Below are 12,412 nucleotides of genomic sequence, written 5' to 3'. Positions count from 1 at the left end.
TCCCCTTACATGACCCTACTCTCCCCTGACGACTCAGCCCTCTCCCCTGCTCCAGCCACTCCCTCCTCTTCTCCCCCTTGGTGACCCAGTTCAGCCCTTCCCGGAGTTCTTCTCTTGAATCCCTCGATCTCTACCATAAGTCCAATCGTGCCCCTCTTCCCCAAACCATCAGACTTGGATCACTCTCACCAAGTCTCCTTCACACTTATACACATGACAGTGAGTGAAGGTGGGGAAAATCACAGGGTCCATGAAAAGTTTATTTAAGCTCCCTCATCAACTCACTCACCAAAAGTTCTTCTAAACTTTTCCCTCACCTCACTCCTTCAGCTGAGACTGCCTATTTTATTTTTTCTTTTATAAAGCTTTTTATTCTCCAAACATTGAAGAGAGTTTTCAACATTCACCTTTGCAAAATCTTGTGTTCCAAATTTTTTTCTCCCTCCCTTCCCCCCATCCTTTCCCCTAGAAAACAAGTAATCGAATATATGTTAAACATGTGCAATTCTTCCATACATATTTCCACAATCATCTTGCTGCACAAGAAAATCAGATCCAAAAAGGGAGAAAGAAAAGGAAAAACAAGCAAACAAGAACAAAAAAGTGAAAATATTACGTCATGCTCCACACTCAGTCCCAACAGACCTCTCTCTGAGTGCAGATGGCTCTCTCCACCACAAGACCATTGGAACTGGCCTGAATCACCTCAATGTTGGAAAGAGCTGCGTCCATCAGAAGTGATCATGGTATAATCTTCCTGTTGCCATGTACAATGTTCTCTTTCTTCCTATTTAAAAAAAAAAAAAATTGAGGCCATTTGCCATGAGTTTCCTCTTCTCCCCTCTTCCTCCCTTTCTATCACTGAGGAGCTAACCCTAACTGTGACCAAAGTTGACCCCTACCTGCTCCCCAACAGGGGCTAATCTGGTAACTACCGTCCTAGATGGACAATCAGTGCCTCCACTTCTCCTTTCTCGCCTCTTAACACTATAATCCAGCTTCTGACCTCACCACTCCATCAAAACTGGCCTCTCCAAAGCGACCACTGGTCACCTAGGGACCAGATCCAAAGGTCTTTTCTCAGTCTCCTGGACCTCTCTGCAGCCTTGGAGAGGCTGCCGGTCACTCTCCTCCCGGGGATACTCTCTTCTCTCCCGGTTCTGGGAACAACCCCTCTCCTGGTTCTCCTCCTGGCTCTCTGCCCCCTTTTATTCTGATTTTTCTTTCCCAACATGATTCATATGGAAATGTTAGAAACTGATTGTACATTCAATGCCCACTTAGGAAGAAAGGAAGGGAGGAACAATCCTGGCTCTGCAGGATCCTGACCACGGAGAAGCAGACTGGGTGAGAGCATGGGAGACGGAAACGCCCCTCCCACTCACCTGCAGAGAACTGGCTGAGGGCAGCACCGGAGCCATCCCTGCTCCTCACAGGGTCACTGCGTCCGGAGATGCACAGATGGACACTGGGAAGTCAGCCCCGGCAGCGAAAGCAGGGCATGAGGGGGACCTTGGGCTCCGTAGTGCCCTCCCCCTCCTGCACCTAGGCAGGCTCCCCATGAATGCTTCCCCAACCACTCACTTAGGTGCCCATAAGTGCACGCACACAGGTGAACATACACCCTTCCTCACATGTGCGTTCACACATGCACACGCAGGTGGACACGTGCTCACAGGAAGCTTGTTCTCCATCTCACACACAAAACCAGACTGGAAAATAGGAGGGTGGAGACAAGGGAAATTTGCCCCCAGGGGCCAGACCTCCCCTTCCCCCCTCTCCCCCCCCCCCCCCCCCCCCCCCCCCCCCGTGCCCCTCAACCCACTCCTGCTCATCCCTGAGGACACAGTAGCCCGCTGGTCTTGGAGTTGAAGAAAAGAGGAATGGATGGATGGAGCGCAAAGAGGAGAGGAAGAATGGGAGGAAGGAAAGAAGAGAGGGAGGAAGGAGAGGGAGGAAAGAATGAAGAAAGCGGCAGGAAGTAGGGAGGGGAGCCAGCGCCACATTGCCACGTTGCCCCCTCGCCCCCTCATCCCATCCCTGACTGACCTAGCTCAAGGAGGAGAGAGCCCAGGAATTGACAGCCTTCAAAAGCCTTGGCGGAAGCAGCAAGGAGCAGAAATGACATCACACGGCCCCACCCCCTCCTCCAATCTTTGGCTGATCTGGGAAATGTAGTTCAGCAACCTGGTCACAAGGATGCGCATGCCCAGAGAACAAGGAGCAAGGCAGAGGCCTGTAGAGGGCGTGGTGGTCTCCCCCTACCTTCCTACCTCCCCTCAATCCTCCTGTCCAAAGACAAGGGTTTAAAAAGGTATGAGCATTCATGCCCTGCCTAGAGGTTGGCAGCTATGAAGCCTTTCTCATCTAGGGGCGCATTAATTAAAAGCCAGCTGTTTACACGTCTTACACTGGCACGAAGTGCAGCATTAGGGTTAACAGAAATGATGGGCCCCAGGGAGAACCCACCAGGCCAGCGGACATTTATTCAGCACCGTGGAGTGGTCTGGAATCAGAAGGCTGGCACTAAGGACAGCCAGGGAGCCCCTGCCAGTTTTCTCACCCAATCATGATAGGAAACAGGAAGGAGAGAGAAGAGGGCAGCACCAGGAGGAAGTCCAAGCAGGGAAGGCAGGAGTGGAGGAAATGGTCTGCCTCCTAGGAGCCAAGGAGCCCAAGAGGGATCGGAGGCAGCTGAGTGAAGTCGCATGCAGCAGAGTAGGAAGAAGGCCCTTGCTCTGAGTCTCTGCCTTCCCTGCAGTGGCCAACATCCTTGCATGACAGTCAGCAGGCTCTCCCTTAAACATGAGTCACCTGATGTCAAGGGAGTTGTATACTCTGGAGAAAAGAGTCTCCCCAACATTCAAACAGCTCCTGTCTAGTGTGAACCCTGAGCTGGGAAATAAGGGAGGAGTTGGGCCTTCCCACACTCAGATGGTTTCTGTCCAAGGTGAATGCTCCAGGCTGGAGTAAGCTCACCCTCAGGCCAAAGCCTGTCCCCATTCAAGGCATACATAAGGTCTCTCTCTGGGGTGAATTCTGGATGATACATTAATTCTCCAGCTAAAGGCTCTGCCATATTCATTACATTCAGAAGGTCTCTCTCCAGTATGGATCCTATGATGGGAAAAAGGGAAGAGTTGCAGGTGAAGGCCTTTCTACGTTTCTCTCCAGAATGAATTGTCTGGTGTCCAGTAAACTGTTTTCTCAAGCAGAAACCCTTTCCACATGACACTCAAAGTTTCTCTCTCTCTCTCTCTCTCTCTCTCTCTTTCTGACTTGCCTGATGGGAAAGAAAAGATGAACTTCGGTGAAGATCTTCCCATATTCATTACACTTATATAGTTTTTCTCTAGCATGAATACTCCCATGTTGATTAAGTTCTGTAGTCTGGAGAAAGGTCTTCCCATTCATAAGGCTGCTTCTCTCCAGTATGAATTTTCTGCTGTCTAACAAGCTGTTTGTTCAGGCAAAATGCCTTCCCAGAGTCACCACATCCAAATGGTTTCTCTTCAGAATGAATCCAAAGATGGAAAGTAAGGGATGAACTCTGAGTGAAAGCTTTCCCACAATCATTGCATTCATATAACTTTGTGCTAGCGTGAGTCCTGTAATAAGGCATAAGAGACAAACCACAGTTGCAGACCTTCCCAAGCTTATGTTCACATAATTTCTCTCCTACATGGCTTCCCAGACGTTCAGTAAGTAGCATTATCTGGGAAATAGATTTAGCTCCAGTGTGTCCTGCCTGAGGGCTATTAATGGTTGATTATGGATGAGGGCTTTCCCACATTCAATTAACTGAGAAATGATCTTCTTGAAACAGCTTGTATTCCAGAGACTGAGTTTAGAATACATACTGAAGCTCTTTCTCTGTGTATTACATGCACTCTGCCATAGAAAAAGGAAAGGCCCTAGACTAGCCCTTCTATCATTTTTCCTACATTCATACCCATCCACTTGATCAGAAGTATTTCTCTGGCCGACCTTGAACTTCCGAGAACATTTGTCTTCCTTGATATGCAGCTTCTCTAAGTCAACACCACATATTCCCAGGCTTCTCTTAGGTTAGAGACAAATCACTCCATGAGTGGGTCTCCAGGGGTGACTGTTCCATAGAAGTGTCCTGCTTGGGAAATGGCTCCTTGCTTTCAGGGCTAGTAACGCAATCTGAAAAAAAACAAAACAAAACAAAAAAAAAAAAAAACCTTTTTAAAAATACGAAGAGTTCCTGTAGCTTCCCGCTATAAACTTTAAAGGATGGGGGAGGGGAAGAAAGGAAAGAGGGTGAGCGAGAGGGAGAGGGAGGGAGCGAGCAAACATTAGAAATACAAAATGGAACAAGCACTCAGTATCTGTATCACCCTCCTACATTGGAGATACACATTCAAGCAAGCTTTCCTTGACTACAAACACAACCACATCAGTACCACCCACCCAAAAATCTGGTTTTATGCATGCAGCCCACCAGTTATCCTCCTGTGTCTCTCCTTCCTTTTACAGCTAAGCTCCTGGAGAATCCTTTCCTTTCTATTGCCAGATATATTCCTAGATATTCCTCCTATCTCTCCTAACTGTTGTGACTCAAGCTCCAGAAGGCTGTCTATAATGCAGATTAGTTACTGATGACTTTTTCTCAGTCTTCATTCTTCTGGACCTTTCTGCAGCCTCAGACACTGTGATCACCCTCTCCTCCTTAATGTTCTCTTCTCTCCAGGTTGTTGGGACACTCCTCTTGAAGTGGGAGTGAAACTTTCTCTTTACTGAAGTTGTGTTCCCTTTAAGAAACTATTTCCTTTTGATCTGTGATCCCTTTGGAGTCTCAGTCCCTCCTGGGGAAGGCATATCCCCCAGATAAGTTATCTTTCTGGGATGCCAGAGCAATGATTCGATTAGAAATCCTGGTCAAAAAGCACCCTTTGAAGTGTTAATTCCAATAGGAGATCTGAGCTGAAAATCGATAAGCATCTAAGCCTTTGAACCTTGATTCCTGAAGCCCCAGAAGATTCCTTTAAAAGGGCAGTATCTGGACTCATTTTTTGCAAAAGGCCCAAACACTTTGCTGGGACCCTTTTTGCCCGCTGAGAAAGCATTCCCTTCTCAGCACAGAATTCCTTTTCCCAATAGGGCTCTGCCACTATAAAAGTCAGTCTCTTAGCAAACTGGTTTCTATCCAACAATAAACTTTCATTTTGCAATTAATAATCTGGGAATAAGTGAATTATTTCACTTTAAACCTGTGGCCAATTAAAAGGGGATTTTAAACAACTGTCTCATTGCCATTAACCTCATCACCACCAGGAATTGGGGGATTCAGACCTCATCACTCTCTCTCTTGGTTCTTCTACATGTCTAACTATTTCTGAATCTCCAGTGCAAGATCTTCATCCAGATCATACTCTGTAACCAGAGTATCTCCCAAGCTACTCTCTAGAGTTCTTTGTTCCTCTCTTTCATTTAACCTGGAGATTCGATTATCAAGATGAAGGTCAGATCTTTGTCCAGCTCTAACGGTCTCTCACCTCTGTCAGACATCTTAAATATCATCTTTTCCCCAGACCTAACCTTCTTCCTAACTTCCCTCTTACTGTAGAGGATGCCCCCATACTTCCCAGCTATCTAGGCTCTAATTGTAGGGTCATCATCAACTCCTCACTTTCTCTCATCTTGCATATTCAATTAATTGACAAATTCTATTGTTTCTACTTGATAGCAATTCACATCTTCTCTGGCACTGCTGTCACTTCGATGCAAGCCTTCATCTCCTCATATCTGGCAAATAAACTCCAGTGTCTCCTTATCACCTCCAGTACCAAATATAAAATCCTCTCCTGATTCTGGGCATTGTCTCTGGCTGGCCACCATGCCTGGGAAGCTTTCACTCCTCCACTTTGAACATTGACCTCCCTGGTTTCCTGCAAGTCCCTGCTAAAATTCCATTTCTACAGGAAGTGTTCCCCAACCCTTCTTAATTCTAAGTTCCTTTCCTCTGTTGATAATCTGGTTAATTTTATCTATAGTTTGTTCATCCAACGATCTTCGTGTTGTTTCCTTCATTAGGCTGCAAGATACTTAAATGCAAGGACTGTCTTTTGGCTTTGAATCCCCAGCACTTAACACGGTGTCTGACACATGGCAAGTACTTAATAAAAGTTTGGTGACTTAAAACTTCAAGGAGCTGGCATTTAAATGAGAGAGAGTGATACATGAAGCTAGAAGGAAGTTGAGGAAACAAATAAAAATTGCATCCCACCTGATATTGTATAGTAACTTACACTTCATGAAAAAACTTTCACAATAATTTCACAGTCGAAAAACTGGTTATTCCACTTCCCAAATGAGGAACTAAGGCTCACACTTGTCCAAGGATACATATCCAAAAGATAAAAGCAGGACTTGAACTTGGCTTCTTAAATACTAGCTAAATGACCTTTTGGTAACAGTATGCGACTTCCCTTTTTTTGTGACCGTCTTGTGGATCTAGGTGAGACGATACCTACACTGAATGAGCATTTCGTCTGATCTGCTCCTAAGAGAACAAAGACATGATAATGGGGCTAAAGTGCCCTGTCTTTTCCATATAAAGCTCACACACCCCTCTTCTGTCTGCTCTCAAGATTCTAAGACAATGTCATAGTAAATTGAGTGCTAGATGTGGAGTCAAAAAGACCTCCATTAAGGATAGAAAAAAAATGTAGAAGTCCCTGTTCTCAAGGAAATGATGTATTTTGAGGCAGGGAAAAGGAGATATAACTCATATATAAGCATACACAAGGTTATTGGGGGGCACTAGAGCCTGGGGAACAATCAGGGATGTTTTGTGTAAGAGGAGATAGTGCTTGAGCTAAATTCTGAAGGAAAAAAAATTAAGCAGCAGAGTCGAGAAGGAAATACATTTTAAGCATGGGGGAAATGCAGGGCCCTGTAATCAGAAGGTTAATCTGGCTGGGTCTTAAAATCCATGAATATCCAAGAAGGCTGTGAAACATAGGATGGAGACAAGTTGTGAAAGGTTTAAAATGCCAGACAGAAGTATTGCTAATCGATCCTAGAGGTAAGTAACAGGGTGCCAACAATAATTAGAGTAGAAAGGAGCCTGCACCAGGGAAGTGGTAGTGTCAGAGAAGAGAATCCAGCATATTGGAGACATATTATGGAGGTGAAATCTATGGGAAGGTGCAAAGCTGAAAGTAAAAAAAGTCATAGTGAAGATAAACTCTATAAGAGAAGATGTCAGAGTAAAACTGATGAGAGATGTGGAAGTGAAATCTGTGAGAGAAGATGTCAGGGTAAAATCAACAAGAGATGTTAGAGGTGGAAATCCATGAGAAATGATGTAATAACGAAATTAATGAGATGTAGAGGTGAACTGTGTGAGAGAAGATAAAAAGGGAAAGTGAGGCGATTTTGTGGAGAAGATACAAAAGGGAAAAGGTCTTGGCACACTATTGAGTCTGGGGAAGGGGAAAGACAGTGAGGAAGAAGTCTCCTTTGACTTCTAGATTGTAAGCTTGAGAGATGGAGGAAGGTAGGACCCAAAAAATAGAAATGTGGTCATGAGATGGGGAGAGCTTTAGGAAGTAAAATGATGAGCTCATAGCCTAAAATAATAATATCTATCATGAAATCAATGAGGGACAGAAGAACAAGGGTCCTGGGGAGGGGAGGGGGATGAAATCACAAAGAAAGACTATTCAGAAGAAAAAAAAGAAGAGACTATTCAGGACACGAGGATGATGGACAATGTTTAAGGCTGTAGAAAGACAATGAAGATTGAGAAAATGTGAATGGACTAGAGAAGAGATCACTGGTCACTTTGAAGAGGCACTGGGCTAATGGATGTGGCTATAGGTACAAAAGCTCAAGCAGCCCCTGCCTCTCAGAAGCTTCCACTCTTAAAGGGGGAGACAATCTACATGGGCAGTAGTGACCAAGGAAGGGCCAGGATAGAGGAAATGGCAGAGAAGGTAAGTGGAAGAAGAGGCTGAAGCAGTATAAGTTATGATTTGAGTAGGGTTCCAAAATTTGAAATTGAGGGAAGAGGGAAGGAAAAGGGGAGAGAGAACAAGAGGAGAGGGAATAGTTAAGGAATATAGCTGAGAAAAGTAGGAAAAGTACAGGACCCCCTATTGGTAGGGTCTTATTTCTTGAGGCTAAAGAGATATGGGGGCCATGTTGGAAGGCAGCTAAGGAATGGTATGGAATAAGCATTAATTAAGTATCTTACGTGCCCAACAGGCTTAGCACTTTACAAATATCTCAAATGGTTCAAATAACAATGCCGGGAATCAGGTGCTGTAATGGACCAGAACTCTGGAGAAATAAACTTGAGCTAAGGATTCTTACAAGGTGTTAACTCAGTGGGATTGATAAGTCAATGATTATTAGTTTAGCATGGTGATTAATAGGGCTCTAGTTCAGTGTGAGTGATTCAATCTTAGAACAGATAATGATTGTGATATAATGATTGGCTTATAGTCAGTATGATGAAGTGATTTAATTGTAATAGAGTACATAAACTGGGGACAAAGTCGGCCACAGAGGAAAAAACGTGACTAGCTTCATGGTGGCTCTCCTGCCTCCATCACTTCTCCACTAAGACCAAGGACTAGGGCTGGCCCCGAGATCCTCCCGAGAGCTAGTCTGGACACTTTATTTTAATCCACCCCGGTGTGGGGGCTCTAGAAAGCAGGACATTACATTTGGACGTGCAGACTGCTGTCTGGCTCACTGGGTAGGAGCAGAGACTGACTGAGACTGCTAGCAAAGACTGGGAGACAGAAGGAGACAATAAAGACTTTGGACTTTGTGCCCGACCATTCTCATGGTGATTATTCTGCTGAGACCAAGGCTGGTCCGAAGGCCCCCCAGAAAGCTAGCCTGGACATTACAGGGTGCCCTTATGATCCCCATTTCACAATTGAAGAAACTTAGGCACACAGAGATTAAATGACTTGTCCAGGCTTACATAATTGGTGGATACACTAACAGCGTCCTGCCCCACCTCCACCTCACGCAGGGAAGGACAAGGAGGGACTGTAGACTGGGGATGGGGGAGGGGAGATGACTGAAGGTACAATGTCCTGGACAAGATGAGAGGGGATGAGACGGGGAGAGAGAGGGCCGACTTTGGCAAGAAGAGTCTCCACTAAAGAGCCCAAGGAGTGGGGTTTGTCATGAAAACAGCCTCCTTGGCAGGCTCCTGCACTTGCTATTTGGTGGAACCCCCAACCCTCCCCCCAGGGGAGAGGCCCACTAACTCAGCGACTTGGGCACCAGCCCAGCTTCTTCCCAGGTGGGGACCCAAACCAGGATAACCCATCATGTGGAGAAGGGCCCTTTGGACCTTCCTGAAGGCCCCTTTGGAGCTGCATTTCTGGAGGCCTTGCTTGACAGGCCTTGATGCAGCTTGACCCTTGCAATCACCCCGAGAGGGAGATGCTATGATTTATCTCCGTTTAAAAAGGAAGGAAACTAAGTCCTGGATGCCACAGCTCCAAATGTCTGAAGCATAATTCCATCTCAAGCCTTCCTAACTGGACCCACTGGGCCCCAAGCTGGATCTACCCTCGAGGGCCAAGCAGAACGAGGTTAAGCCTGCTAGCCCAGGAACAGTGCCCCTTCAATGTCCCCTGACACCGGTCTTCTGCACCAACCTGGTTCTTTGCCTGTAGTAGGTGCCAAGTAGAGGTATTTGCAAGAAAATGAAGCAGGAAGCAAGATCGATAAATCCTCAGGTCAAGGCCTTGAAAAACCAGTGAAGATTCTGTTCCCTCCATGACGCCTCAGTGCCTCAGCTGCCTTTCTGTGGTCACTCTGCAGCTGACCCATGGTCTCCTGGGTCCTCCCTCCAGTGCTGACCCGCATTACTTTTGGGGCCTCTGAATCCCCAAACAAGAACCATGGTTGTCTGCTTCCCACATCTATGTCTTTATTCAAGTACCATGGAATTCGTCAACCGCCCAGGGCTGGGCACAGCCCCTGAGGACCTGCACAGGAGTCTCTCCAACTCCTCAGCCATCCAGCTCTTCCCTCATGTCCTGGCTTAATCTGCCCCACCTGCTCCAGTCAGGGGGCTTGCCCAGAACCAGTGAGAAATCACTCCCCAAACATTGAATGGCGCACATCTATAATGCACTTTGCAATGTCCGTGTCCCACAGACACGTCTTTCCAGATCCTCACAGCCCCTCTGGGAGGCAGAAGCTGCTCTGATGCCCATTTTACAGGGCAGAGAACTGAGACAGATGAGACAGATCAATAGCCACTAAAGCTAAGGCTAGATAGGAGCTCACATGACGAAATAAAAAGGAAAGGAGGAAGGAACAGAGCCACCACTATTTCTACCAACAACTGAGCTGTTCCTGCTGATCCGAAGGTGCCATCCAAAGAACAGACCCAAGTTTTTCTAGCCTAAGGACTGACTCCAGGACCACTAAACGTCCATTCTCCAGGGAACAAAAGGTTGGGGAGGGGGAGAAGGGAAGGGGGACACACACAGCAGGATATCCCCATCCCTTGGCAAGGGAACCAACTTTCCCTCTGCCTCACCAAGGGGGGGGGGGCGGGGGAAGGAAGACCCACAGAGGGCACTGTTGTCCTGGCCTTCGACTGCAGGGGGACAGCTTTGGCTACACACTCATTCACTCTGGCCACAGGCCAGAAAGCTGCCCACCTAGCTGAGGGGCCAACTCCTTGTCCACCATAGGGATGCCGGGTCTCCCTCATCTGCCCACCGCACCTTCGCTCACACTCACCACCACCACCCCCAGCTGCCCTGGGGGAACCTTCTCCCTCTGGAGTCCAAGGAGCTTCCTCTCGTTCCAACTGATCCTCACACTGGGTTGTGATATCGCAAGACCTGGGGATGGAAAATGGGGGAATCCTGGGGATGGGGAGTCCCCTCGAGTCCAGCACCCACCAGGTTGAGGGGGAACGGGAGACCCAAAGGAACAGAGCAAGGGAGTCCTCCCTCCAATGGGCAGTGTTTGAGTTATGTTCCTATAATTCCCCAGCATCATTTCCCTGTAGAGAGCCTTCTGGGAAGGGTCCAGGTGGCCCCACACCCCCATGGTGAAGGTCACAGCCACATCCTTGAAGATCACTGACCCCCGGAACAGCAAATGCTTTTGTCTGGACTGCCTGACCGGCTAGTCCAGGGTACAGAGAGGGAAAGGGGTCCTTGCAGATGATCAGTTCAGTCTTATTTGAAAGAATTAAGGGCCCTATTCGGTCTAAAACACACCAGAAATGACAGGAGCTTTTCCCACCCCCAGTCCTGATTCCTAATCTGGGCCCCCACCCCAATTCCCTTCTGGGTCAATAAGGCAGGGCCCTTTATTAGGGGGCAGAGCCCGGACTCCCCGCACTCTTCAAGAACATCTGCCAAGGGGCGCTGACCAAGGCTCATCTAGAGAGGGAACAAGGGTCCAGACAAGCACGGGAAAGTAAGGGAAAACCTCCGGGGCATGGGGGGGATTAGGGGAGACACTCAGGCACCCGGAAAATCCCACTCACCTGAAGGGGCCTAGGAGGCAGGCTCCAAGGGGCCACAGAGGTTGCGGAGGGGGTCCAGCAGGAGGCAGGGAGAGGAGAAGGAAGGAGGTGGAAGAAGCAGAGGGGCCAGAGAAGCCAAAACTGGGGCGGGGGAGGTGAACACGGGCTGAGATTGGGGGTGCCGGGAAGGAAGATTGGATCCAGAAATCTCTGGGCTTTGGGGGTTAGACCTGGGGAGAAGGAAGCAGCTGTGGACATCCTACTGTATACTCGGTGGGACCCCGGACACTGGGAGACAGACACGGCGGAGAATTCACGGGGAAAGTGAGGAAGGGCCCACAGGTCAGAAGCCACAGCAGCTCTTCCAGCGCCGGGACCTCTCACCTTCCGAGCCGCAGCTCCTGTCAGAGCTGGAAGCGACGCCTGTCCGCGGAGAAAGTGACATCTTCCCCCCCCCCGCCCCCCCAAACCCGCCCCTCGCTCTCGCTCCGCCCAGGCCTTGCCCTCAGATTTTCGTCACCGGCGGCCTGCTCTCGTTGCCATGGAAACGGGGGGAGGGGCAATCCCCATGCTGGATCTCGGGTTGGGAAGACGAGAGGAAAGTGGGTCCGCATTTATTAAGCGCCTAATGTGTGCCAGCCACGAGCTGAGGGCTTTACAATCATCAAATTCGAACTTCACAACCCTAGGCGGGAGGTAACGCTCTGATCCCCATTATTCAGATGTGACTCGCCTCGGATCACACCGGCTGGATTGAACTCAGGTCTTGCAGACCGCAGGTCCTGCTCTCCCCTAGTGCCAGGCTCGGAGGATGCTTGGCCCTTGACCCCCTCCTCCCTTCCTCAGGGGCCCATGACGTCACCGGCAGTGGTTCTTCTCCTCGGCAGATCCCTGGGTCCACCTCACTCCTCTTTCCCT

At 48.3% G+C, this 12,412-nt stretch overlaps 1 long non-coding RNA gene across 5 annotated transcripts; it reads right to left on the bottom strand.

Moving 5' to 3' along the window:
- Positions 1-747: 747 nt before the first annotated feature.
- On the bottom strand, positions 748-11,944 carry LOC116422960. Of its 5 annotated transcripts, XR_004233445.1 has the most exons (7): positions 11,516-11,938; positions 10,756-10,859; positions 3,953-4,170; positions 2,980-3,608; positions 2,050-2,165; positions 1,386-1,712; positions 748-787 (listed from the first exon to the last, which is right to left on the bottom strand). It is a non-coding gene; the product is annotated as an uncharacterized LOC116422960 (long non-coding RNA). The 5 variants fall into 5 exon arrangements; XR_004233446.1 differs by lacking the exon at positions 1,386-1,712 and having other exon boundaries at positions 753-787; XR_004233444.1 differs by lacking the exon at positions 748-787 and having other exon boundaries at positions 1,385-1,712.
- Between the last annotated feature and the right edge of the window lie 468 nt (positions 11,945-12,412).

This window comes from Sarcophilus harrisii, chromosome 3 (genome assembly GCF_902635505.1).
Source record: "Sarcophilus harrisii chromosome 3, mSarHar1.11, whole genome shotgun sequence".
NCBI classification, from domain to species: domain Eukaryota; kingdom Metazoa; phylum Chordata; class Mammalia; order Dasyuromorphia; family Dasyuridae; genus Sarcophilus; species Sarcophilus harrisii.
The sequence above is the reverse complement of the archived record's forward strand: the minus strand, read 5'-3'. Positions and strand labels throughout refer to the sequence as shown.